Source organism: Monopterus albus, unplaced genomic scaffold (assembly GCF_001952655.1).
Source record: "Monopterus albus unplaced genomic scaffold, M_albus_1.0 scaffold89.1, whole genome shotgun sequence".
Classification (NCBI taxonomy): Eukaryota; Metazoa; Chordata; class Actinopteri; order Synbranchiformes; family Synbranchidae; genus Monopterus; species Monopterus albus.
Genome location: NW_018127969.1, coordinates 160,742 through 171,861, shown reverse-complemented (window position 1 = coordinate 171,861; position 11,120 = coordinate 160,742). Strand labels below are relative to the sequence as shown.

Here is an 11,120-nt window from a genome sequence, read left to right as displayed (position 1 = left end):
GCGTCTCCTGCTCTCTCCTGCTCTGAGGTGAAACAATAAGACTGGGGTTTAAAAAAATGAACTCAATCTTGATATACTCCTTCCTGTGACTGTTTTCAAATCTTTCAGCAAAACTAGAGCGCAGAGGGAGTAGTCGCCAAACTTTGAGGATAACTCCAGTTACTTTCAACCTGGACCTCATTGTCCTACTTTTCTGACATCATTGCAGGTTTATAGGGTCTAGAAAAACTGTCACGTTCTCCATTTTGTGTATCTCCGGTTGATGTTAAGCACAGCAATTTCATCTTGTTTTTTGTCTCCTTTTATTCACTTTATTTTTATTTGGATCATTAGTGAATAATGGATGCCCATTAATTTTCGACTTCCATGTGTATTTCCCTTATTCATTATGAAGACATTTTCTACGTGATGGCTTGGAAACAGCTTAGCATGTAATTCTACTTTTTTATCATTAGTGCGTATTTAAATCACTTTTTCAAAAAGCTGAATGACCCATCAGACACATATTTTGGCTTTAAAAAAGACAAATTGAAAGAAAAAAACGAGCGGCTTTTACTATAATTCCACACGGATTCCTTCTTTGTACATCCAATCACAAACGCACAGAAAGAAAAAACTAAGACACACATTTGCGTGTCCTTGGAAAGTTTTGTTGACTTGTGTTGTCTTTGGCAGTACTGAATCCTGTAAAGGGTCGTGTTTCTGAATCAATAGGATACAGGAACAAACTCCTGTGTAATCGTGGTCTAATTTTAGTTTCTCTTCACACAGTGGTGAGGAAGAAAACACAGCTGGACTGCTGTTTTTGTTCTTCTGTGGGAACCATCTGACATGTTTACAATGTTTTTACCAAAGAAAGCTGTAATGTAAGATTTATATGCTACAGAAACTTACAGAAAATATCTTTGTTATATACTGTATATATTTTGTAAAGGCAGAGGACCCAACTGTATTTCAGTGCAGGAGAAGCACTCCTGCTTTTTTTCTCATGAATATACATTATGTACCTTATTGTAGATGCAATATACACAGAGGCAGTATTTTCAAGTCTTAATGTGTTTCACTTCTAAAGAAAAAGTTGTGAATTGAGGCTATTTACCTTCACAGGGACCAATAAATGCACACAGATTTGATTTTGTTTTAACCAGATATGAGGCAACAGTGACTTTGTTATGATTAAATCCTGATCTGCAGTGCTAATACACCGGGGCCGAGCTTAAACACATACACACATTCAGAATTATTACATGACTTTTATGTGCTCCTGGGACTAAGCAGCATAATGCACATTGTAATGTGCACTCTTGCTGAGATTTATTCATTGGCTTGGAATTTTAGCACATTAATCACTGTTTATTTAAGTGACAGCTATTAATTGAAACTGAACAATACGCCCATCAGGTTCTTGTCATGCAAAGCAATAAATCTAATGACCATATTTATGTGGGCACGGATCATACTTCTCTGTAAAACCACACTGGATTAACCTGAACTAACCCTCCGTCACGCGTGGTGTGTGTGTGTGTCTTCAATAAGGAGTTAGGATGTGTGTTTTTATGCACTGGACAAGACAACTGACTGCAAATTAAACCTAGGAATGTAAAAGTACATTGCGATTCATTGTTCAGCATCCCTGACAAAAAGGTTGAAGCCAGCACTGACATTTCACACCCCTTTTTAGGATAATGAGTACAAACACTCGAACGACAAAGAGATTTGATATGACTTGATCACACTTTCCCTGCCTTAAGAAGATAAAGCTTTTCCTGCAGAAGAAATATGGGCTCAATCTGCACTGACTTGACTATCAAAGATAGCAAAAGCCATTTTTTCTGTAGAGGATTACATGTAAACATTTGCTATCCTTGAAGCCATTTTGTTAACTAAAATGTATTTTACCATCATAATTCTGTGGTTGTTTTAGTTAATGTTGTGGCAGAGCTGCACCGTGTTTTAATTCACATGTTTACTTTAGTTTGGCTGTTTAAGCTTCATTAATAATGAAAAGAAATGCAGGGGGATAGAGGCAGCATTAATCTTATACTGAAGGACACATTGAGATGCAAGAAGCCCCTTTACAGCCCCGGGATCTAACAATCAATACTGACTATGTGACAATGGAGTGAGTGAGAGTGACATCACTGCTGCCAAGGAACATGACTTCCTTTCTTTACTTCATTTACTTCACAAGTTAGGTAAAGTCACTGACAGCCACGTATCCCCATTAAATTCAGTGACCTGATCTGACAACACTGAGCCCATTTGAAACTGCTGCCTGCTGCTCACGCACAAGTTGAAAGACTGCCAAATCTACAAGAAGTCAGAATCCCAAAAAAGAACGTTTTATCAACGAATGAAGCAGTTGTACAGTAAAGGCAGCACCCAGTGGGCTGTATGCTAGGGATATACCAAACTTAAAGATCTTTCCTGAATGCATATTGAAAGTTATCACTTGAAATAGAGGTTGGAGGTCATAACGGGATTATTTCAAGTCTGTAGTATTTTATTTTTCCTCAATGCATATTGAAAGTTATCACTCGAAATAGAGGTTGGAGGTCATAACAGGATTATTTCAAGTCTGTAGTATTTTATGTTCATTAAATTTTTTAAATAAGCGCATATAGTGAACTTTCAGATATATTCTTTACAATGAATACTGTGCAAAAATACATTTTAACACTCTTAAACCTCCCAACGTGTGTATGTTACGCATGTATTATCCAGGGCATCATTTTTAAGTAGTTCTTGAGCACACAGAGGAAAACACAGATGGAGATGAAGCAAGCTGCCAAACAGCATATATAGGCTTAAATGCTCTGAAAGCCCAACTGGAGGAAGGTTCGGTGCAACTGAAACAAGCCTGCTGACAGGTTGCTTAATTATGAAATGCAGCAGTTGAATAAGAACTGAATGGGTCTTTCATGCCAAAAGTCAAGTGAAGGTAGTGAATCTGGGGGGTAAGGTTTTTGAGAAGGACCAGAGAAGAAAGAGAAAGGTTCATTTGGTGCTGGGAGAAGTGAACTACACCCACCTTCTCTTATGGCGCAGCTAGCTCTCTGGGGGGCAGTGGGAGGAGAAAGAGACTAACACAGTGTTCAGGTTGGATAATACAAATGAGGGAAAACATGGGAAAAGCCCATGAAGAACAATCTCTGTGTTGAAAATGAGGTAATGAGAGACAGCAAGAGAAAAACAGCATCATCATACTAAATATGAGCTGACATTCTGTTCTGTTCTGCTCAACCTTCCTTCTTTACAAACTGCTACACTCACATCAGTACATGGACTGTATTTTAAATGGACTGTATTTTATATAGCGCTTTCTCACAGTGTGTTGCACTGGCCAAAGCGCTTTACAGAAATGATACACCATTCACCCATTCACACACTGATGACGACAAGCTGCCATGCACCAGGAGCAATTCGGGGTTCAGTGTCTTGCTCAGGGACACTTAGGCATGCGGGGAGACCAACTTGCTGGTCAGGAGACGACTGCCCTGCTGGTGTTGAACTCACATCAGTACATGTGAATGTGTGTTCTTCTAAAATGCAAGGTGTTATTTTTGTAGCCTGTTAAGTGATTACCAGCTTCATGGCAAATGAGAAGATGACATTTCTACCTTTATACTGCTAAGGAGGGGATCACATTGTATCATGATTTATGTAAAATTACTAGAGGTGACCTGTGTCCTTGTCCATAAAATGAAGCCAACATACATTTATGTACACACATTTTAAATCATTGTAAGAAATATAAAAGAAACTGTATTCTAATGAGTAAAAGTTTCAGTTATTTTGCAGCCCCAACACAGTGTAAACATGTTTGCTGCATCAATTAACTGCAAGTAGAAAGCAATGCTGGGTGGCTTGGAGCCAGCAGGGAGTGAGAGTGGACTGCCAATGAGACCTTAGTCCCTTTCCTTCACTTTTCACTCCTGTTTCCCCTTTCACACAAGCAGAATTTATGAGACCATTACAAGTGCGCGTGTAGTGTCAACAGCACCCGGCTAATATCTTTATCCAGAGGGGTGGGGGTCGGATGACATACTGTATGCTTTACCCAGGAGACAAACTGCCCTCCCAGGTCCCAGTTCACTCAAACCCACGTATACACTTAAGACATTTAACATGCCTCAGCATCTCATGCACATTAGCTGGCTTCTTTAAGGTTGCCAGCAACTTAAACAGTGAATTCAGCACAAGCAAACTCTTATTATGAATAAATCTGTTCATTAGGGGGAGAAACTGAAACCGGGTCAGATGCCCAGAGGATTAAAATCAATGCACTGCACATCTGACAACACCAACATAAAGGAATAAATTCAGGTACATTCTAATTAAGGCTGAGTGTTGAACCTCAAGGCAATATTAGTACTAACCAAAATCAGTTCTGCGTATGGGGTACTGAAAAGCACCAAGTAAAAAATCTCAATACTTCTTCCTGTCAGTCAGTGCAGCAGCGTGGTACACTGATGGCTGTCATTAGTTTTTGAAAGATAATGGAGACCTATGGCATAGAGATAGGGTATATTAGGCTTTAGCTATATAGACAATCAAGGAATTACAACATATTGCCAACCAGAGCAAAGGTGGTGCTTACAACATAAATTCAGCTGCCCCATGTTGCGACTTGATCCACAGCCAAACACTGCCACTGGAGACTCTGCGGGACCTTTGTCCCTCTTTATCTGATCCATCTGCTGCTGGGCAGACGCTGCAGCAGGACAGCCATTAGCTCACTGGCACCGAGCTGTTTTACATGTGGCTGTTTGACGCAACACAGCCGGAGCAGCATAAAGGCCTAGTGGCAAGAGCGGCTCAATAGTTGTGGTGGCGTTAGCTCTCATTTCACACACACCAGCTCATTACAGCTCACCGTGGGGTGATGCTGACAGAGGGACCTGGGCCTTCATCTGAAGTACATTGTTTCACAGCTTGGCGGTGGCAATACACAGCGGCCAAAGATGCTCTTCACTGATGGACCATTAAAACAGTGCTCTCGTTGAGCAGTGTGGGATGCTGAGGCAATAATGTGTTTTAATTGTCTGCCCTATGGACACAGCTCTCCAAAGGCCTGGCATCAAATAAGTCTGCCTTTTCATTTCTCTTACTTTTACAGCATCCTTCTCTCTCTGTATTATGAGCTCAGATTATGAAAAATATGTAAGGATGATGATTTATTAGGTGGCACTTTTATAACATTGTACAAGCAGTAGCATCAGTTGTACTAGCAACAGCAGCATCAGTAACAGCTGTAGAAATGATAACAGTAGTAACAGTAGTAAGCAAGAGGAGAAAACCTGAACTGGTGGGAAGCCTTCACTTTGTACCTCTACATTCCAGTTTCCCTCCCACTTTTCAATTAGTTTATATCACATGGTGATTCTGTGAGGACTCAAGTTCAACTCCTGCAGTGCTCCACAGCTGAGATAAGCACACAGAAGAACAACCCGCATCCCACAACATCCTGTCGATAGGAAATGAAAACAACCAGGTGTCTATCTCAGGTGGTACCGTACAGAAGGTGAAATTAATTTAGATGGATAAAACTGCTTACGTATCAGAAATAAAATTTAATTAAAGCGTTAATGCATTTAAGATTTTCCACTTATTCCTCTTTTGGTCTTGCTGAACCTCACAAAAAGCCCCCCTGTTGTTTTATGACTCCAGTGAAAACTTCATCTCAAAGTTACTTTACTACTGAAACTGCTAACATAAAGATATCAGTGTTGTTTTGTACTAGCGCCCTTGTTTCACCTGAACTTTGCATTTTTCTACACATTTTAAGTCAAAATCTTCTGTTTAAACTGCTGAAAAAAATCTTATTTCAAACCTTCTATCCAAAACAAATTAGTATGAAACTCAGCCAGTTTTCATGTGTATCAGGTTTTCAGACTATCCTGGTTATGTGTTGTACATGTAAACATTAGAGCCTGGTTTTGAGAACCCTATACATGCTAGCTGGAGAACTCTTAAATTCAGAGGTAGAAATTTAGCATTAGCATATTTTTGAACAACTTGAGTGCATGAATTTGACCTAAAAAAACACTAAGACTGTGATTATTAGTTCAATTCTATGAATTAGTCATTATCCTGTAGTAGTTTTCTAAATTTGTTTGCTGGCTCAATGTGCTTGAATTTATTGTTCGAGTCTTAATGACCTATTATCTTTAATGGAGCCAGCAGTATTTCCCTTATACTCTCCACTTATTTTTATGTTAATGCCGGTAATTTGAAGAAAAATCCTAAAGTGATCATAAAAACTTTAAGCCCTGTCTCTTTAGGCTATTTTTGTCTCTTTAGTTGCCATATAAAAATGTGCTCCTCTTTTGTTGACTAAACCTTCTGGTGTCAAAGATTCTTCCAGCTCAGTGATCTTGTAGTTGTAGCACATGCCCTGGGATTAACAATTTATGAGTTTGATTCCCACTCCCAGCTTGTAAGTTCAGTCCCCAGTTGTGTCATTGAGACTCTGCGTCGTAAAACCACTCTGTGGATTAAAGACCTCTTACAGTTGAGGCTGTTGTCTGAGACCCTACCGCCTCACTGGAGGTACACCAGCAGTAAACTTTGTGCAGATCTGGGGAAAACCTGTGATGATATAGTACAAATGAACATGGGTAGATCCAGGTGGTGGCGAAGGGTGGCACTAGCCACCCCCTGCCAGAGTCAAAACATGATGCTTGTCAGTATTAATGAATGAAAAGTGAAAAACAATAACAAATTGTTACCATAAATACAACCAATATTTTTCTGGTGCTTTATTGGTCAAATAAGTTTTATTTTATAGCACAAACGCAACATGATATTTGCATTCATTTCTCCGATTGTGTTGATGTGGAGTACCTGACATGATTCGCCTCAGTGGAAGGGAAACTACTGTGCAGCAGCGATATCCCTGACCAGGAGCAAATGGGGAGTGCAGCTAAAGTTAGCTAAACACTGTGCGTGTCTCATTGTTACACAGCATAAGCAGTTAGATTCTTTATAAGGCATAGTCTTTAATTTCATATAATTAAGGATTTAATTTAATTTTACATGTTCAAACATGCCACCACTCTCTAAGTCTGTGCTCCAGCCTGGCCATCCCGTCCAAAATTTTCTATATTTGCCCCTGCAAATGAAGTGAAGTGGCTCAAAGAAGACAAAAAATGGTCAGGTACATAAGTCCCCAATAAATGGTGAATTAGCTTTGGTTCGTGAACAGACTAAACAAACAAGATATAACATAGTAATTTCTGACCTTTAGAGGTGCTGTTACACTGATTTTGTGACCTTGCATAGAACCAGGCTAATAGTTTTGGCCTGTTTCCAGCCTCCATGCTAAGCTAAGCTGCCTGTAGCTTCATATTTAATAAACAGACGTGATAGTGGTATCAGACTTCTGATCTAACACTCCAAATAAATGTAGTTTCTCAAAATGTCCAACTATCCCTTTAAGTATAACACAGCATACCCTTGAAAAAGTCGCACATGGCGTGTGACTTTCAAATAACAACATCTGCATGTCTCAGCATCTTATTGCAGCAGTTAGTTTTGTCAGAAGGAGCCAGTACAGAGGAAGATACAGACAAATCCAGGGCAGCTCCACACTAACAACACAAAAACTTAGTACACAACCTTTTACAAAACTCCAGTGTATTGTCCTACCTTGTCAGAAGTTCCATTTTCCTAACACGGCAGCTCATTGTCCTTGTTTGCCTTTAATTTGAGTGCAACTGGGGCAAAGCCTTTCCCTCCCATCCTCTCTGGATCAGGGACCTGCGGCGCCATAAAGACAGTATTGATTGCCTGTTCAGGTCTAGAGAACACAAGACAGGATTACTGAAGAACAAGTGTCAGACACCATCTTCAACTCATAAACTGCCTCGTAAAAGCTCCATTACCTTCTAGTTTTATAGCTGTATGCTACTTTTAGGAATATCAACATTTAACCAACACCAACACTGTGTGTAAATGCCAATATAGGTGTGAACAGCATGTGACTAGTAGTTCAATAGCTACTACTATGATACAATATCAGCAAACTAAACTACATAGAAAAATACCTTTACATTAGCTCTGCAGCTTCCACTTGCTGAAGGTAATTTATTTTCTATTATGAAAACAGCAGGTTGCCATTTTCCTCAGCCACAGCAGGATTAAACTGCCACAGCTAAGTGCAGAGACCATTTCTCAGTGTAGCCGACCTCTGAGAGGAGGATGGACCTGTCAATGAGACGTCCCTCATTGTTCTGAATAAGTGATTGGACTCAATCAAAGTGATGAGTCAGCAAGACAAATTAAGCTGAGAAGATGCACATTTTTCTCCAGTCTGTCAGTTATTTGTGCTGTGGTAAACCCACACATGAGAGGCATCAGTTTGAGCCCTGGTTTACAGCACAGGGTAGATGATCAGCACGGGGGCTGAAAATAAACAAGGCTGATCTGAGCATTAGAGCTTTTGTTTGTGCTATCCAAGAGGAGTTTGTGTGCATATTTTACATATAGTATACGTACATGGAGCCATCCATCCAGCAGCTGTTTAGACATTTCACTCATAAGAACTCATCCTCTGGTAACCAGGAACAGATGTGGAAAGTACTCAAGTACTGTACTTAAGTACAATTTTGAGGTATTTGTATTTTACTGAGTATTTTCATTTTCTGCTAGTTAATACTTCACCTTCACTACATTTTAGAGAAAATGACTATACTTTTTTACTCTACATTTATTCCATGACTTTAGTTACTAGTTACTTCTCAAAATAAGGTGAATAAAAATATACAGTATAATCATCAGACTTTATTGATTCCTGGTGGGAAATTTACAAGTTACCCATTAATATGTACAGTAAAGTACTTCAAATTATAAACATATAAGGTAGTTCACATTAGCTCCACCTTTACCAGGTGCAACATTAAAGGGACAAAAGCAATAATGCATCAATAATTATAATTAAATAACGTGTTACAGCATAAAATGTGCCATTCTGCATAGTGACTACTTTTACTTTTGGTACTTTAAGTATATTTTGTCCTTTTATTTAAGTAACATTTTTTCAACTGTGCCATTCTCCATAATGAGTACTGTACTTTTAGTACTTTCAGTATATTTTGATGCTAATGCTTTTGTTGTTATAGAGTATTTCTACACAATGGTACTGATAATTTTACTTAAGTGAACAATCTGAGTACTTGTTCCACCACTGACCATGAACATACAAAACTCATCCAACAGATGTTGAGCGACTTCAGACCGGACCAAAGCAGAGAGCCGACGCCGCCAGAGCTCAAAACAACACACCTGACCACAAGAAAGACAAGCTGCCGCTTATTAGTGCTGAATTATTCTGTCATAAACTTCTTTAAGCATAGCTTGTCTTTACTGTTATGAGCATTGCGGTCTCTGCTGCATTATGTATACTTGTAGAAACATCTTTAAATCCGCTGTATAACTACCACTCTGAGGTCCCGTCACTGTATCAACATTGTCTCACCTTCCACGCACAAGATTTATTCAGGCAGAAAATTGGCTTCAGCAATGCTGACAAACATCATTTTCCAGACAGACATACTTAAACACTTACTGTATAGGAATGAATGCACACACACACTTACCAGGGGAACAGTGGTGAGGCTGCCTGAGTGTGTATTTTCCACTTTACTTGGACTGGTCTAACCTAATACTGCAGAAACAGAGGAAAAAACAAAGTGTTTAAGGTCACGGTGGAGTCAACAAACCTCCACACCAGGAAAAGAACACTCTCTTTATACAGGAGATGCACAAAACACACAAAGTGCCAAACTAACTGTTCTCCTGCCTGAGAGAGGAAACAAGTGAGCCCGAAATTAAGCCGAATATCAGATTGGATGGGTGATCTGGTCTTTGATCTGTGGTCAAGTTGTAGTTCTAGCTACTATTAATCAAACTACTGGCAACTATCAACTCCTCTAAATAGTTCCCCTCATTTCCTGACGTGAGTCGGGCCTCTCCTGTGCAGCAGGAGGTCACAGGCAGACAATTGCCTGTGTCAGTCTCATGTGAACACATGTAACCCATTGTAACCCAGAGGCAAAAATACTGACCTTTGTAATTTAAGTCTCACTTCTGTGATAAGCAGTACAAAAGTTAGAGAAGCTATTATATCACGCTCTGTTATAAATTCTCAATGTCTGGCTGCCATGAACAAGCATGTGAGCAGGCCGTCATCCCACTGTGTCTTGTCTGGAGTTGGAATTTGACATTTTTGTTATTTACAACTCACCCTACATGAGGATTTGAAGTGGCACGGCGCTGTTTGCAAAGCTTTCTTCTCATGTTGAGCTTGTGTTGGAGGACAGAGGAAAGAGGTGATGCAGAACATCTATATGGGTCCATCGAGGCACCAGGAAGCACTTCAGGTTACTAAAGGGTTTAAACTGTACCCTGGCTCTCACGTCACAGAAAATGTCATTTCTACACTTACATCTTTCCTGATGCCTTTTCAGTTGACATGACTTAACACAGTTTGAGAAATAACACATAATATACTGCAGATTATTTCAACAAGTAAAAAAAAAAAAAAACATTTTCTTGTTCCAGCGTGCCAGTTAAGATAAGATCAACCTTCGTTAGCCCCACAATGGGGAGTTGTGCTGCTTTTCTCTCTTTTGTGACAATAAACTAACTGAACATTACTGGAGTTCATACTACTGACAGGAAAAGTATCTGCAGATTAATCAGTAATGGAAATGGATGCTAGCTGCAGCTCAAGAATGATTCCTTCTAACAGTCAAGATAAATCACCGCAGTGCACAACCAGTCTGGTCATTAATGGAGATTTTCTCAACAGGAAGGTGTACAGTACCATCTTGTGGGTATTTCCAAACTGCAAGTCTGTGTCAAGACTAATTTTTTCATGTTTCAAATAAGGGTCACAACCTCATTTTATGCCACTTTGACATCACACATACAGTAAAGGCCAAAAATGTTAGCGCCCTTGCATTTCGGTCAGCAACTGGGAGAAGGAACCCTTCAAATGTGAGAGAAGTGGAGCAATTGGCAAAAGAAGAATGGTCCAAAATTCCAGTAGAGAGGTGGAAGAAACTCACTGATGGTTACAGGAAGCACAGGATTTCAGTTATTTTGTCCAATGGGTG

The 11,120-nt window shown here is 39.6% G+C and overlaps 1 protein-coding gene across 1 annotated transcript in view; it reads right to left on the bottom strand.

Annotated features, from left to right (window-relative positions):
- The window catches only part of fgd5b (FYVE, RhoGEF and PH domain containing 5b), a 30,355-nt gene extending 22,626 nt beyond the window's left edge, over positions 1–7,729 (bottom strand). The window contains exon 1 of the mRNA XM_020607908.1: positions 7,651–7,729. The gene's annotated coding sequence lies outside the window, so the exon portion shown is untranslated. The remainder of the gene's footprint in view (positions 1–7,650) is intronic.
- Between the last annotated feature and the right edge of the window lie 3,391 nt (positions 7,730–11,120).